General features: G+C 48.0%; 1 pseudogene; it reads left to right on the top strand.

The window, feature by feature from the left end:
* The first annotated feature begins 1508 nt into the window (after positions 1-1508).
* Positions 1509-1683, top strand: LOC142568159 (U2 spliceosomal RNA; annotated as a pseudogene).
* Positions 1684-13171: the final 11488 nt, after the last annotated feature.

Here is a 13171-nt window from a genome sequence, read left to right on the forward strand (position 1 = left end):
GATTATTAATAATAATAATAATAATAATAATAATTGTAGTAGTAGTAGTAGTAGTAGTAGTAGTAGTAGTAGTAGTAGTAGTAGTAGTAGTAGTAGTAGTAGTAGTATTGGCACCCCTTTTTAAACAGGAAGGGCACAAATAATCCCTTAGCCAGCTTAATATAGACAGGTTTGACAACATCTATCGCTATCTGCCATTTTGCCTATCTGATTTCGATCTTAACCTTCATAACAAATGGTCGTTGCGTGCGCCGACGTGCGTCGCGTTTACGCTACGTCTGCGAAAAGTGCATTCCTTACAGCTTAACCATAGTTTAACGTCACGGTACAGCCCTACAGCCAGCGCGGTTCACGGGTACCGCGGTACACGGTCACGGTACAGCCGTATCGGGATTTGTCTGATCTTCGCGCGTGTGAATTCAGACGTTCTTACGGCTTCGTGCATTACGCTTCGTCTGCCTTCATTGTCCTAAAATTCAGAAAAAAATCTATTCTATGTGCAGAAGACTGCAAACGCGCACAATGGCTACTAAATGCAGCGGTTCAGCCATGTCGAGAGGGGCCAAATGGAAATGAGCCAAGTGTCTGAACGCGTTATCTTGCCCGCGAGAATACGTATGGGTGTTCTATGCCGCTTGTCGATGCATGCATCTGCGGCGTAGTGGTTTCCATATCGAACATCTGTGCTAAAGGCTCTGTGTTCGAATACGGCCGTCGGAAAACCTTAACAACGTTTCTTTATGTGTTACACAGTACTTTGTTGAGAATGACGAGTTTACAAAGTCCCAAGGCTGTTTGAAGACAGAAGGACGTAGTTTATGGCAAATCCATGTACTACCCATCAATCCTATGTTGACTTAACCACTCCGCCTGCAGATATTGTAGACACTAGTGCGAAAGTTTCCTCTATTAATTATTGTAGCAATTATTGTATGAAATTCTATGGTATAGAACAGGCCCTATCTCACACCGGAGCCGCTCGACTAGTACGCACCGGGCGCCAACACAGTCGGTCGGCAGCAGCAGCGGCGAAAGGCATTGTACAGTTTGGGTGCAGTGCAGATATCGCACTGCGTTCGCGCCCATTTGTGCGTACGTGAAACAACAATAAAAAAATTCGTGGGGCCGCAACATTCATATGGGGACGGATTACCAGAGAAGCTGTTTAGGCTGCATACTCGGGCTGCACCACATTATGAAATCATTCGTCTCTTCAATACGGCACCACACTACACCGACACAAGCACCGCCACGGCCACTGCCACTGCCCTTCCCATGCATATGCCGCAACCGCTGCGGCAACCGTGCCGGCACAATTGACGCGCGCGACGTTATAACCACAGAAGCTCAGGCAACATGCAGGGGCGCCGTCGCCACACTCTCTCCCTCTCATCATTCGTCAAACAGGAATTAAAACAAAGCGCATGAAGGCCAACTCGCTACACTGAGTACACGTTTATATATATACATATATATATATATATATATATATATATATATATATATATATATATATATATATATATATATATATATACATATATATAGCCGAGTTTATGCGGTTCCATTTGTACCCACGATATTAAACTTAATTTCGGAAGTTAGCGCAGTGCTTGAAGCCTGCTTCCTCTCCACCGTGGGTCGGCCCGGTATTGCACTATATCCGGGATCGGTCCACGCATTCCTGTCCACGTGCCTTGATACGGACGTAAGCCGGCCAAGGTACCTCAACTCTCCCTCCTCCCCCACTGGGAACTCATGTCCGGTATCGCACTATCTCCAGGATCGGCGCACACGTTCCTGTAGCCTATACAGGTGCAAGCCGGCCAGGGTACCCCCTCTGGGAAAGCATGTGGGGGATGCATACAGGGATAGAGGTAAACAGCTTCGCTGTAAAAATCGCCCATCGTTGTACACTTGTGTGCATGAGCTGCGGCACGAAAGAGCTGATCAGCACGGGGGACAAGTTTTCGGCGCTCCTGGAGTCGCCGGCGTGACGTATCCGAGTTCGTTGGCCGCTTCCTGGCGCGCTGGATACGTCGAACCATTGAGCTCTGTGATTTGGCTGCACTGTCTGCACAAGTTCAGGGAGTGCAGAACTTTTCTCCTCGGTTTTACACTGTAGTGCGCTCCGCCTGCGCCATGCTCTTCGATATGACTTCGTGCAAGGCAAGTTTTCCAGGAGCTCAACGTTATCCTGCACTAGCGGCTTTGGAAGTGCAGGCAACCTGCAAACAACCATCGGTGGACTAGGTACAGTGTTCGTTAAACAATGGTGCGCGAAGGTAAACATGTCCCACTTTGGTTACAACAGTTTCTAAAGCTGGCATCAAAATGTGAAACACAAGTTCGGTGCCTAAATGATTGCGAGGGCAGCTTAGTAATATCATGCCAACTCATGTGACGCGTTAAAGTGCTTGCGATCTGATGTGTTTCCTTTGGAACGCGTTATCTTACAAAAAAAAACGCATCCGTACCCACCTTTCCGTTCTGATGACGTAGTACTACCACTAAAGCAATTGTTGCGACAACGAAAAGAAAATCAACTCCCTTTTGCTACATGCAAATTTGACGAATAGATACACGACAGACCTGCACTCAGCTGAGGGGAGGTGCTGCCAGATTGCAGAAGCATATCCGCGCAGGAGTCAAACATTTTGCAGGACATACTTGTAAGAAAACCATTTTTCGAACCGGGAGAAACAGCGCTGACTCAAAAAAGTGCTCAGGTATGACGATGTCGCGACAACAGCAGGTGCTACGACACGCCCCGCAGCACGCTTTGGTGCGTGACAAGAGCAGACGCTGTTCCACAATGCGTCAAACGCGCGAAATGCACCGAACAGACAACAAAGCTTACACTTCTATATTCATTTTTGAAATAAACGTGCAGTGCTGGTGCAGGCACTGCACTTGAACTTTCAAAACTGGCCCTGCACTCGACTGCACTCCCACTGTATTGCAACGGAACTAGTGCAGAAAGTGCAGCCAAATCGAACAGATCGTGTATCTGCGCCCTAATTAACAGAGCCACGAAAATGACGTGCATCCTCTGCTGCGAATAGATGATGCCTTGGACCCTCTAATGTACGCCCAGTTCATTACCTCGTTCGGAAAGGCGGGCATGCTAACGTGGACACAAGTGGACACGAGGAGAGCACAAAAGGTCTACTATCAACTAACGCATGCCTGAAAGGTCGCACAGGGATGGAAAAATGAAGGAGCGCACAAAACCTATCTGCAGCGTCAACCCGTAATGGTGGACACGAGCGGGCTCTCGCGAGAGATAACTATTTTTTTTTTATTTTTTATTTTAAATACGTCTTTATTTCTGCGTTTAATAGACGAAGCCTTGTGGCAGAAAAGGGGTGCTCTATGGGGGACGGGGAGGGGGACCGGTGCTCTTTTTTTCCTCCAGGTGGAGTGGTCCCGAGGTCGGCTCTGCAAAGAGGCGGCCAGGCCCTTCCTTGTCCCTGAAAAAGTCCAAAAAAGCACTCCAAAGTTGGACTGAGTCCTTGAGCCCGATGTGCGATGGCGGGTCGAGCCACTCCTGCAGGGTGCCAGGTCGGTTCCCGCCCAGGGAGTGTAGTGTCCTTTCTCGGACCGTGTCAAAGGCAGAGCAGCTCCACAGAAGATGTTCGGCCGTACCTTTGGCCGGGCATGCTGGGCAGTTAGGGCTCGGTTACGAGTGCGGGTTGATGATGTGTAGCCTTGCTGGTGACAGAAGCTGGCCGGTCTGGGCTCGGCGAAGAAGAATCGCCTCTATTCTGCGAAATGTGCTGGGTGGGCAGCGATATAGTTTCTCAGGGTTGGCCAAATGCTGGAGAATGTTGCGGCTGTAGCACTGTGCGCGGTGCCATGTCCCGGTCCTATCCATAAGGGGCGACGTCGGGTGTGTAAAGGCGGCAGGGGCCCAGGAAGCGGAAACGACAGTGTGTCCAGGCAAAGGTGCGGAAAGAGCTGCAGCACGCGCGGCCTGGTGTGCCTTTTCGTTTCCAGTGATTCCTTCATGTGCAGGAATCCATTTGACAATTGTGGTGTAGCCTTCCCCTCGCAGGCAACGGACTTCAGCACGAATGGCCTTAAGAACGGCATAGTCTGCTCCCCCTGAGCGACAGGCGGTGTAGGCTGCTTGCGAGTCAGTATAAACATAATAGGTGCAAGGAGCAGGATCCTGTCGTTCTACTATGCGGGTGATGGCAAGGCGTATGGCTATGCGTTCAAGATTAGTGACAGTATGTTCCTCGGGAAGCCGTTGGACTGCAGTGGTATCTGACTCAGAATCATGACAAGCCACGCCAGCACCATTTGGAGACTGAGCGGCGTCTGTGTTAAGTTGAATGGCCCCATCTAGGGCTAGCTCGCATGACATCTTCGCGTGGCGTTTTGCGGCAGCTTTACGCCTTTGTGGATTAGCGTAACTCATGTTTTTGGTAGTGGCATGCCATCTACAAGATCGATAAGCTCCCATGGTGGGGCAGGAGATGAGAGCGGCTCTAGATAATCGACATTGTAGCCTAATGTCCGTAGGATCTGACGGCCAGCCGCCGTTGTGGATAGACGGACACGCTGGGCGTGCAATTGCTGTTCGGCCAGATCCCGCAGGGCATTGATTCTGCTACATGCGTGTAGGTCGGCAATATTGCAGTACTGTGGTAAGCCGGTAGCCAGGCGCATCGCCTTGCGGTTGATGCGCTCAAGCTGAAGGCATTGGGTCGCGTTAAGTCGCATGTAAGGATATGCGTATAGTACTTTTGATGCGACGAGAGCTAGCGGTATTTGACAGAGCCCAACTTCTGTAATTCCCCACCCACGGGCAGAGACGCGGCGCATAAGGTGTAAGGCCTGATGGCAACTAAGAACTGTGCCTCGAAGCCAGCTTTTGGCTCCTCCGTCCTCGTCAATTAGCACGCCGAGTATGCTGATTTTTTTGTTTCCAGCATATGACAGCGTCCCCTAAACGAAGGAAGGTAAGGTTGCGTTCGGCCTCGGCTCGCAGCCGCGGTCCATTAATGACAGCCACGTACTGGGTTTTCTGCGGTGAGGTTTGCATGCCACACTTCTTAATGTAGTCGTTGACGGCATTGAGGCCTGCCTGCAGGGCTAGTTCTTGCTCCCCAGGGGACCCCGAGTTGGTCCACAGGGTTATATCGTCCGCATACACAGCATAATTAAGACCAGGTATCGATGTCAGCAAAGGTGGGAGGCCTGACATGGCAATGTTAAAAAGAGCGGGAGATATGACAGCACCTTGAGGGACTCCGATTTCATTATGTTGCCATTCACCAAGCGTACCCCCAATCATCACTGCGAATGTTCTGTCCGCAAGAAATGCTTTCACGGAACGGTAAATGTTCCCACCTATCCCCACTGCCTGAAGTCGGTGATGAAGCGATTCTCGTTAAGGCTGGATTGTCTTCTGTCCTCTTCCCCGATGTTTCCATCTTTAATGAAAGCGTTTCGTGTAGGCTCATGTTCTCAAGTAACCAAATAACTATTGTTGGTATCTATAGGCCTCCTGGGGCGGGACCAGTATATCTACTTGAATTATATGATTACTTAGAAAAGTATTTAAATCAAAATATTATAATTGCAGGTGACTTTAATCTTCCCCACATTGATTGGGGCACCATGAAGTTTAGTCCCCCCGATGCGCATAGTTCAGAAGTATTATTTGATATATTGTTGGCATATAATCTAGTCCAGACTGTACACTCTCCTACGCGCGTGACTAATTCAGCTTCTTCAATTTTAGACCTCATTTTATGTTCCGCAGGCATAAAAAATTGCATTACTGAAGTTTACGAGGGCATTTCTGATCCCAGACTAGTCTATTTTACCTGCATGCTCCCACGCCAACTGGGAACGTCCACGCCAAAATTACAAACTGTGAAGCATTTTGACGCGGCAGACAACCCATGCATTATGCATTTTCTGCAAGATGCCCTCTTATCATTTTCTGAGAACGACGTAAATGCGTTGTGGGCGAGGTTTAAATACCTATGCGATTACTGCATACGAAACTTTGTACCGGAAAAAGTAAAGAAACTAGGGAGAACAAACCCTTGGTTAAACCGAGAACTAATACAATTAAAACGGAAAATCAAGCGCTGCAGGAAGAAAAAGAATAAAGATGCGTCAGTAATTACAGAATTAAGCGCCTCCCTCAAGCATGGACTGCAAAAAGCAAGAGACAGGTATTTTTCGGAGACACTTGGTCGTTTTACAACGGAAAATCCTCGAAAATTCTGGCAGTACCTTTCGAATGAGGACAATAAAAAGTTAGACCAAGTAACGGTTGACGGGGAAGTTGTCACGGACAAAAAGGAAATGGCAGACAGGTTCAACCTCCATTTTCAAAGCCTATTTCCCAGGCCTGATGCAAGGGTTGATAACGTGTCAGTTAGTGATAGCGCAAGCAACATTACCATCTCTTTGGAAGGTGCTACCGAACTTCTATTGCGCTTGGATCTAAAAAAATCAGCCGGCCCTGATAACATTCCCGCAGCATTCTTAAAAAGGTATGCAGAAATTCTGGCCAGATTTCTCGTCGTAATCTTTCAAAAATCTGTAGAGTCAGGCATCGTACCCCATGACTGGCGTGTTGCGCGCGTTGTACCCGTATTAAAGAAAGGAAATCCATGAGAAATCAATAATTACCGCCCAATATCTCTCACCTCTATTCCTTGCAAACTAATAGAGCATATTATACTCAAATACCTTAGCAGCTTTTTAGACACGAATAAAATAATTAGCAACAGGCAACATGGCTTCCGGCAACGTTTTTCCACTACTACACAACTAATTGATACCGTACATAATCTTAACAAAAACTCTCTACAGTGGCGGTCAGGTAGATATAATTTTTATGGATTTCTCCAAGGCGTTTGATTGGGTTCCTCACTCCAAATTATAACCAAAATGAAAGAAATAGGTATCCCTTCCTGTATCATCGCATGGGTTATGTCATATTTACAAAATAGAAAACAATATGTGGAAATTGATGGCAACTGCTCCCGCTTCATAGATGTTCACTCTGGTGTTCCTCAGGGCTCAGTCTTGGGGCCTGTTTTATTTTAATATTTATATTAATGACTTGTTAGGTATTCTGGAACTAAGCACTTCGGCCAGGTTATTCGCCGATGACTGCATTATCTTGAAAAGCATTAATTCTGTATCCGATCAACTTGTCCTAAATTCGAACTTGCAGCTCCTTGCAGACTGGTGTAACAAGTGGGATATGACAATTAATTACGACAAAACCGTTTATTTATGTGCTACGAATAAGATCAACCAAATGACATTTACGTATGGCATTGGGGACAACATAATTAGTCAAGTGGAAGAATACAGATACCTGGGCGTGACTTTAACATCTGATCTTAAATGGTCATCCCTTATCTCCAACATCTGCTCCTCTGCAAGGAAAAAGCTAGATTTCTTAAAACATAAATTACGCAATTCTTCAAGCGTGCTTAGACTTCAAGCTTACAAATTCATTGTTAGACCTACTCTTGAATACGCCAGCATAGTATGGGACCCACACACCACAATCAACATAGATAAACTAGAAGAAATCCAGAGATTAGCAGTAAGGTTTATATATAACCGGTATAAGCGAAGGGACTCTCCGTCCGCCATGTTACATCAGGCAGCCCTTGAGCCATTGGCTGAAAGAAGAAAGGCTGCCCGGCTGCGCTTTTTTTCATTCTTTGTATTTTCAAAAACTAGGCATTCAGTCACAGGACTACTTCGAAAGGGACACAACCAGACCCTCACGACATAAACATACTCATAGCATCAAGCCAATATTTGCCCGCACGAATTTCTTCAAACATTCATTTTTCCCTAAAACAATATCCGACTGGAATTCCTTGCCTCATGACTCACCTCACCTCTCAACTTCTTGAAAGCCTGTATATAAGTATGTATATGTATGGTTACAAATGATGATTATTTATTAACTGTGCATAGTGTGCTTCTTTGTCTATGTACTTGTGTTTGGGGCACGTACTCTCACAAATTGTATTTGCTTTGTAACCTTGTTTAGTTTTGTTATATTTTCTGGATGTACATTGTAACTTCACCATTGTTGCTGATCCTAAGGCATAGTGCTTACTAACAAATCTATGTACCCTCTCCTGCTTGGACCGATCCGGTCTGCAGTATTTTGTAAATAAATAAATAAATAAATAAGTATGGTAGTGTGGGGCACGGAATCAAACGCCTTTTTACGTCGACGCCAACCATTACGCGGAGCTGTGCGCTGCTAGGGTATGCGAGAACGTCCCTATGAAGCCTTCTGAGAATATCTTGCGCGCAGAGCCCACGGCAAAATCCTACTTGCATAGGGGACAGAATGTTATGTTTGTCCAAGTACCATTCAAGTCTACGTAAAGCCATGCGTTCCATCACCTTACAAACGTTAGACGTTAAGGAAATTGGCCTGAGGTCTTGTAATGACCGACTTGGCCTGCCAGATTTTGGAATCGGTATTACCACTGATTTCTTCCAGGCAGGGGGAAGATCACCGTTGATCCAATGTTCATTGATCACTTTCAACAGGGCCAGTTTATACGATTTCGGAAGGTTCAGAAGCGTTGAATAACGTACTCCATCCGGCCCCGGGGCGCTATTGTGGTTGGAGTCATACAGTGCTGCCTCTAGTTCGTCCAACGTGAAGGGGACGTCGTATTCGTGGGATTTGTCTGATGAGGGGTCCGCAGGCAGGGCACCCACATTTTCTGGTTGGGGAAAAAGGACCTTCCCTGCTTGAATAGCTAGCTCAGCCGGGGAGACGTTCAGTTTCAGAGCTATGCTTTGGGGGGGTGAATTTGGTCGCTTGCATCCGAGGATAGCGCGAAATATGCGTCAGGCCTTCGATAAGTTACCTGCGCCATTAAGCGAGTGGCACAGCAGCTGCCAATCTCTGAGATCGAGTTGCGCAGTACACCTCTCAATCTCCTGAGTAATGCGAGAAAGCGCGCGCCTACCACAAGCTGTGCGACCAGATCGACGATACGCCTTGAGAGCACGGAGCCTTCGATTCCACAGGCTCGAAAGATGGGAGTCCGGCTTCGGGGCATCAAATGTAACTGAAAGCTTTGTTGTAGCTTTTTTCTTAGCGTCTTTAATTTGACTGATGATCTTATCTAAATGGGCGGGAGCATGATCTTCACCGAGAGCTTGCCGGAATTCATCCCATGAAACGTGCTCCTCTATGCGATGGCGCTGTTGAAGTTCCCGAGATTGCCGCCCTCGAGGCGTCCATGACACCACCACTGGGTAATGGTCGCTGCCCATGACATCTTCAGCCCGCGTCCATACAATTTCTTGGGGATGAGAAACTAGTGTCAGGTCTGGAGAAGTATCTTGCTGGTCTCCATGTTGACCAAGGCGAGTGGGTAACGTTAATTTGTTGACGATGGTTAATTTGGCCATAGGTGTCTTCCCCGAGCATCTGACCGGTGGTAGCCCCAGCATGTGTGCATGGCGTTGAAATCGCCCCCAACTATAAGGCGATCCTGTGGGTATATTCTTAAGTAATGTGCCACAAAAGATAGATCCACTCGATATGTTGTAGTGCCGAACGACCTGGCATAAACCGAAAACACCAAGGCTTGTTGGTCACCGTCTAGAGTGAGGCGCACTCCCGCTACCTCCTGCGTCTGCGTGCACCACGCGGAAGTATCAAGCTCTGTGTGGGCCGCGTGTGAGAGGACAAGGACGCATGCTTGCCCATTGGCTACTACAGGCGCCCTTCGCGATCCTGGTCCAGGACGTCTGGGTTGAATGGAAGGAGTGCAATAAGGTTTGTACCCTATTAGATTAGGGCTATTAGTACTAGTCTCCAGAAGTAAGATAGCTATCGGAAGTGTACGCGTGATGGACAGTCTCCTCTGGAGTTCTGCTAGTTTACGCCGGATTCCTCGGAAGTTCCATTGTAAGAACCAAACAATAGAATCCGGAGCAAAAATGTCAGGAGTTTTCGCACTAGTACCCGCCATTGTTAAACTGGGAGGTCCGCGAAATTGAAGCTAATGAGTGCCCAAGTCCGATCTCTTGTCTTGGAGAAATCTGCGGCGTACCCAGGAGTGGAAGCATGCGCATGATAACCTCGGTGGTAACTAGTTAGACTATTTGCCTAAGCTGGTCACTGTCTAAGCGTACGGTGGGTGAGTGGTCAGCATCAGGATGCACTTCTGCACCTTGTCGTGTATTGCAGAGGGCTTCAGCATAGGCCCTATGTACGCGTGCGGGCTTGGGTACCGTCACCTGTTGTTCAAAGGGTGTTGTTTCTGAAGATGAAGGAGTGGCATTCGTTTGATGAAAGCTATAAGGTTCGGTGGATCGTTTGCGAGGGTCTTGCCTCTTAGGTTTACGCCTACTATCTGTTGTCTTCGGCAGTGGCTGGTTTTGTATCGGAGGGAAGTCCTTTGGAGCAAACACATATTGCCCCGAGGATGACGGCTGTGTACTGGCAGGGCTCTTTTGCGCAGCCTGCGTAAACGTTTGGTTGCCTCGACAAAGCTCGGCTCGTTGCTGACGCTCCTTTCGTCGGGACAGTCGGATACGGCCCAGAATGCCGTTCCTAAGGGTTTTCGTAGCGAGTTGCTGAGCAGGGCACTTCGGGTCTGTGGCTACATGTTGACCTCCACAGTTGCGGCATAGGGGTTCTGCCGGACAGATCTCGAGGTTGTCATGTGCAGGGCGACCGCAGACCGAGCATCGACATTGGTCGACTACCGGGCACGAATTTTTTTGGTGCCCGAGTTTGTGACAGGTCTCACAAATGGCAGCTTTAGGATGGTAAGGCATTACCAGTAGGAGAGTGCTGTATAGGTGGATTTTGCGTGGCAGTTTAGAGCTCTCAAACGTGATAAGAGCTGCTCCGTTCTTACCCATGGGCCTGGCACTCACTACCCTGCACGAGTAGCACTTGAGGTTGGCCATAAGCTGTTCGCTTGTAAGCCCATTGGCACGATAGATGACGCCGCGGATCTGGCCCGGGCGAATGGTTTCATAAGCCTGTATTGGTGTTTCCCTTCCAGAAATTATGAGAGACTGAAGTCCGAGAAAACGGTCCCTAGCATGAGTGTGCGAAACGTCAACCGCAAACTGATTGCTTCGTTCAAGAGGGCGTACTTGAAAGCCTGAGTGAAAATGAATTGTCGCACGTTAAAGAACCCCAGGTGGTCAAAATTTCCGGAGTCCTCCACTACGGCGTGCCTCATAATCAGAAAGTGGTTTTGGCACGTAAAACCCCAAATATTATTATTATTAAATGAATTGGCTGTAGCTCATCAGCAATGGCTCCATGCAGCCAGTGGGCTGGTAAAGTGCCTAGTAGACCAGGCGAGGTGAGCTTAATTATCACAGTGTGTTTAACACTCATTAGATCGGCGGATGTAGTTTTGTTCTTTCGCCGGACATATTGCCAATCATCCTCTTCGGTTTGGTCATTATCAGCAAAGTGACCTAGCCTGCCTGACAAAGTGGCCGTGGAAGCTGACGCACAGCCCTGCACTCGGAAAAGCGCATCCGCGTTGCGGGCGTTGTTAGCTGCGTAGGAGCTGCTAAGTTGCCCGCCGTGCTGTTTACTCGCGAGGCGTTCGTTGTGTTGAATTATCTGGGGAGCGCCGAACGGCCCCCTTGATTTCTTGGCAAATTTCGCAGATGGAAAAGTGCAAGATCCTACCTGAGAACGGCTCTTTCCAGGCGCGTTTTCCGTGGCAAGAACAGAAAAGGGATTGGAGACAGGTATCGCCGCAACCACTTGGCTGGATTCGTCATCCGCATGCGTCATGCTTGCATCAGCGTCAAGCACTTCGGAAGATTCCGTCGCGTTATCTGTGCCGCCGCTTTGAAGCGATGCTGCCGTCGCGTCTTGCTGCAGCTGCTCGGAAGCCATGTTCGCACCGGCGGCGGGCGTGTCCGATGATTCCAACTGGTTTTATGGACCAGTCGTTGACGTGGAAACGTTCGAACCGTTACCCTGGGGTGTCGAAGAACATGAAGGTGGCGGCCCATCCATCTTTGGGAGCATAGCCCCAAAACTTCCGGGCCCGAAGCTTCAAAAACGTCGGAGCGATGCGAACGTGCGTCTGATCGGGACGGCTGCTCGCAGCGCCACTGAGATAACTGTTTGGTCATGGCAACTCCTCTCTAGGCAAGATAACCGAGGGCTCACTTAGGCATGTGCTACCGCTATTAATGATATGCCACAGCTTGACTATAAGACCATTTCATTCTTATGTCTCGGAAGAACTTTACTCACTGCAAAGTGCACTCTCAATTGAAACAGTGCAACGAAAGAGAAGACGTTCCGCCAGTCAATGGTCATTTATGTTCAATTAATACCTGACTGATGCAGCGGTCTGTCTGCCTTACCCATAAAAGTGACCGAAGCTATATGAAACTTGTTAGCATGCTTTACATAACACTTGACAGGTTGTTGTTTTTTTCGTTCAGCTGCTCTTTCTTAATCTGCGCGGCGGCGCCTACATTTTCTAACTTACTGCCAGCCGTAAACACAACGCTGACACCGTATCGACTAGTTACTTTCTTACGTCGGTGTGCGAGGGGATGGATGTAAGGTATAGCCACGGTCATACTGTCTGTGCTTTCTGCAAGCGTGTGCGAACTGGAACACGTGATGTGCATTTTCAAGCGTTCCGAGACAGTGCCTGTCGAAACACGAAGCTGCTTTTATAATAAACACGTGACCTGCACACTTAAGCTGATGGTCATCTTGTCCACAAGACTTTGTGAAGGCAGGACATAGCTATTCCATTCTTTACAACATTAAAATGCTTGGATGAAAAGTTGAGCAATGGTTTCGAAGACCACGGACAGCATTGCCAACACACATGGTAGTTCAAAAAGACTAGGTAACGTCTAGCAACTGGAGGCTCTTTTGAAGAGGCAATGATTTAGGGAAGTCTAACACCCTACTTTTTACGCTGAATTTACCCAGTAACAGAAGCAATGGCACTCTCAAAGCCATCACTAGAACAGTAAAACAACTTATCATTACTGTAGCGAAAGATTTTGAGGATATAGTCACCAAAGATGTGGTCTAAGACACGATCAACCTTGGTCTAGCGCGTTGCTTTTGGGGTCAAATGATGTCAAGCGTAGCATACGCGTTGCTCGAATATCAGTTTTTCTT

Source organism: Dermacentor variabilis, chromosome 1 (assembly GCF_050947875.1).
Source record: "Dermacentor variabilis isolate Ectoservices chromosome 1, ASM5094787v1, whole genome shotgun sequence".
Taxonomy (NCBI): Eukaryota; Metazoa; Arthropoda; class Arachnida; order Ixodida; family Ixodidae; genus Dermacentor; species Dermacentor variabilis.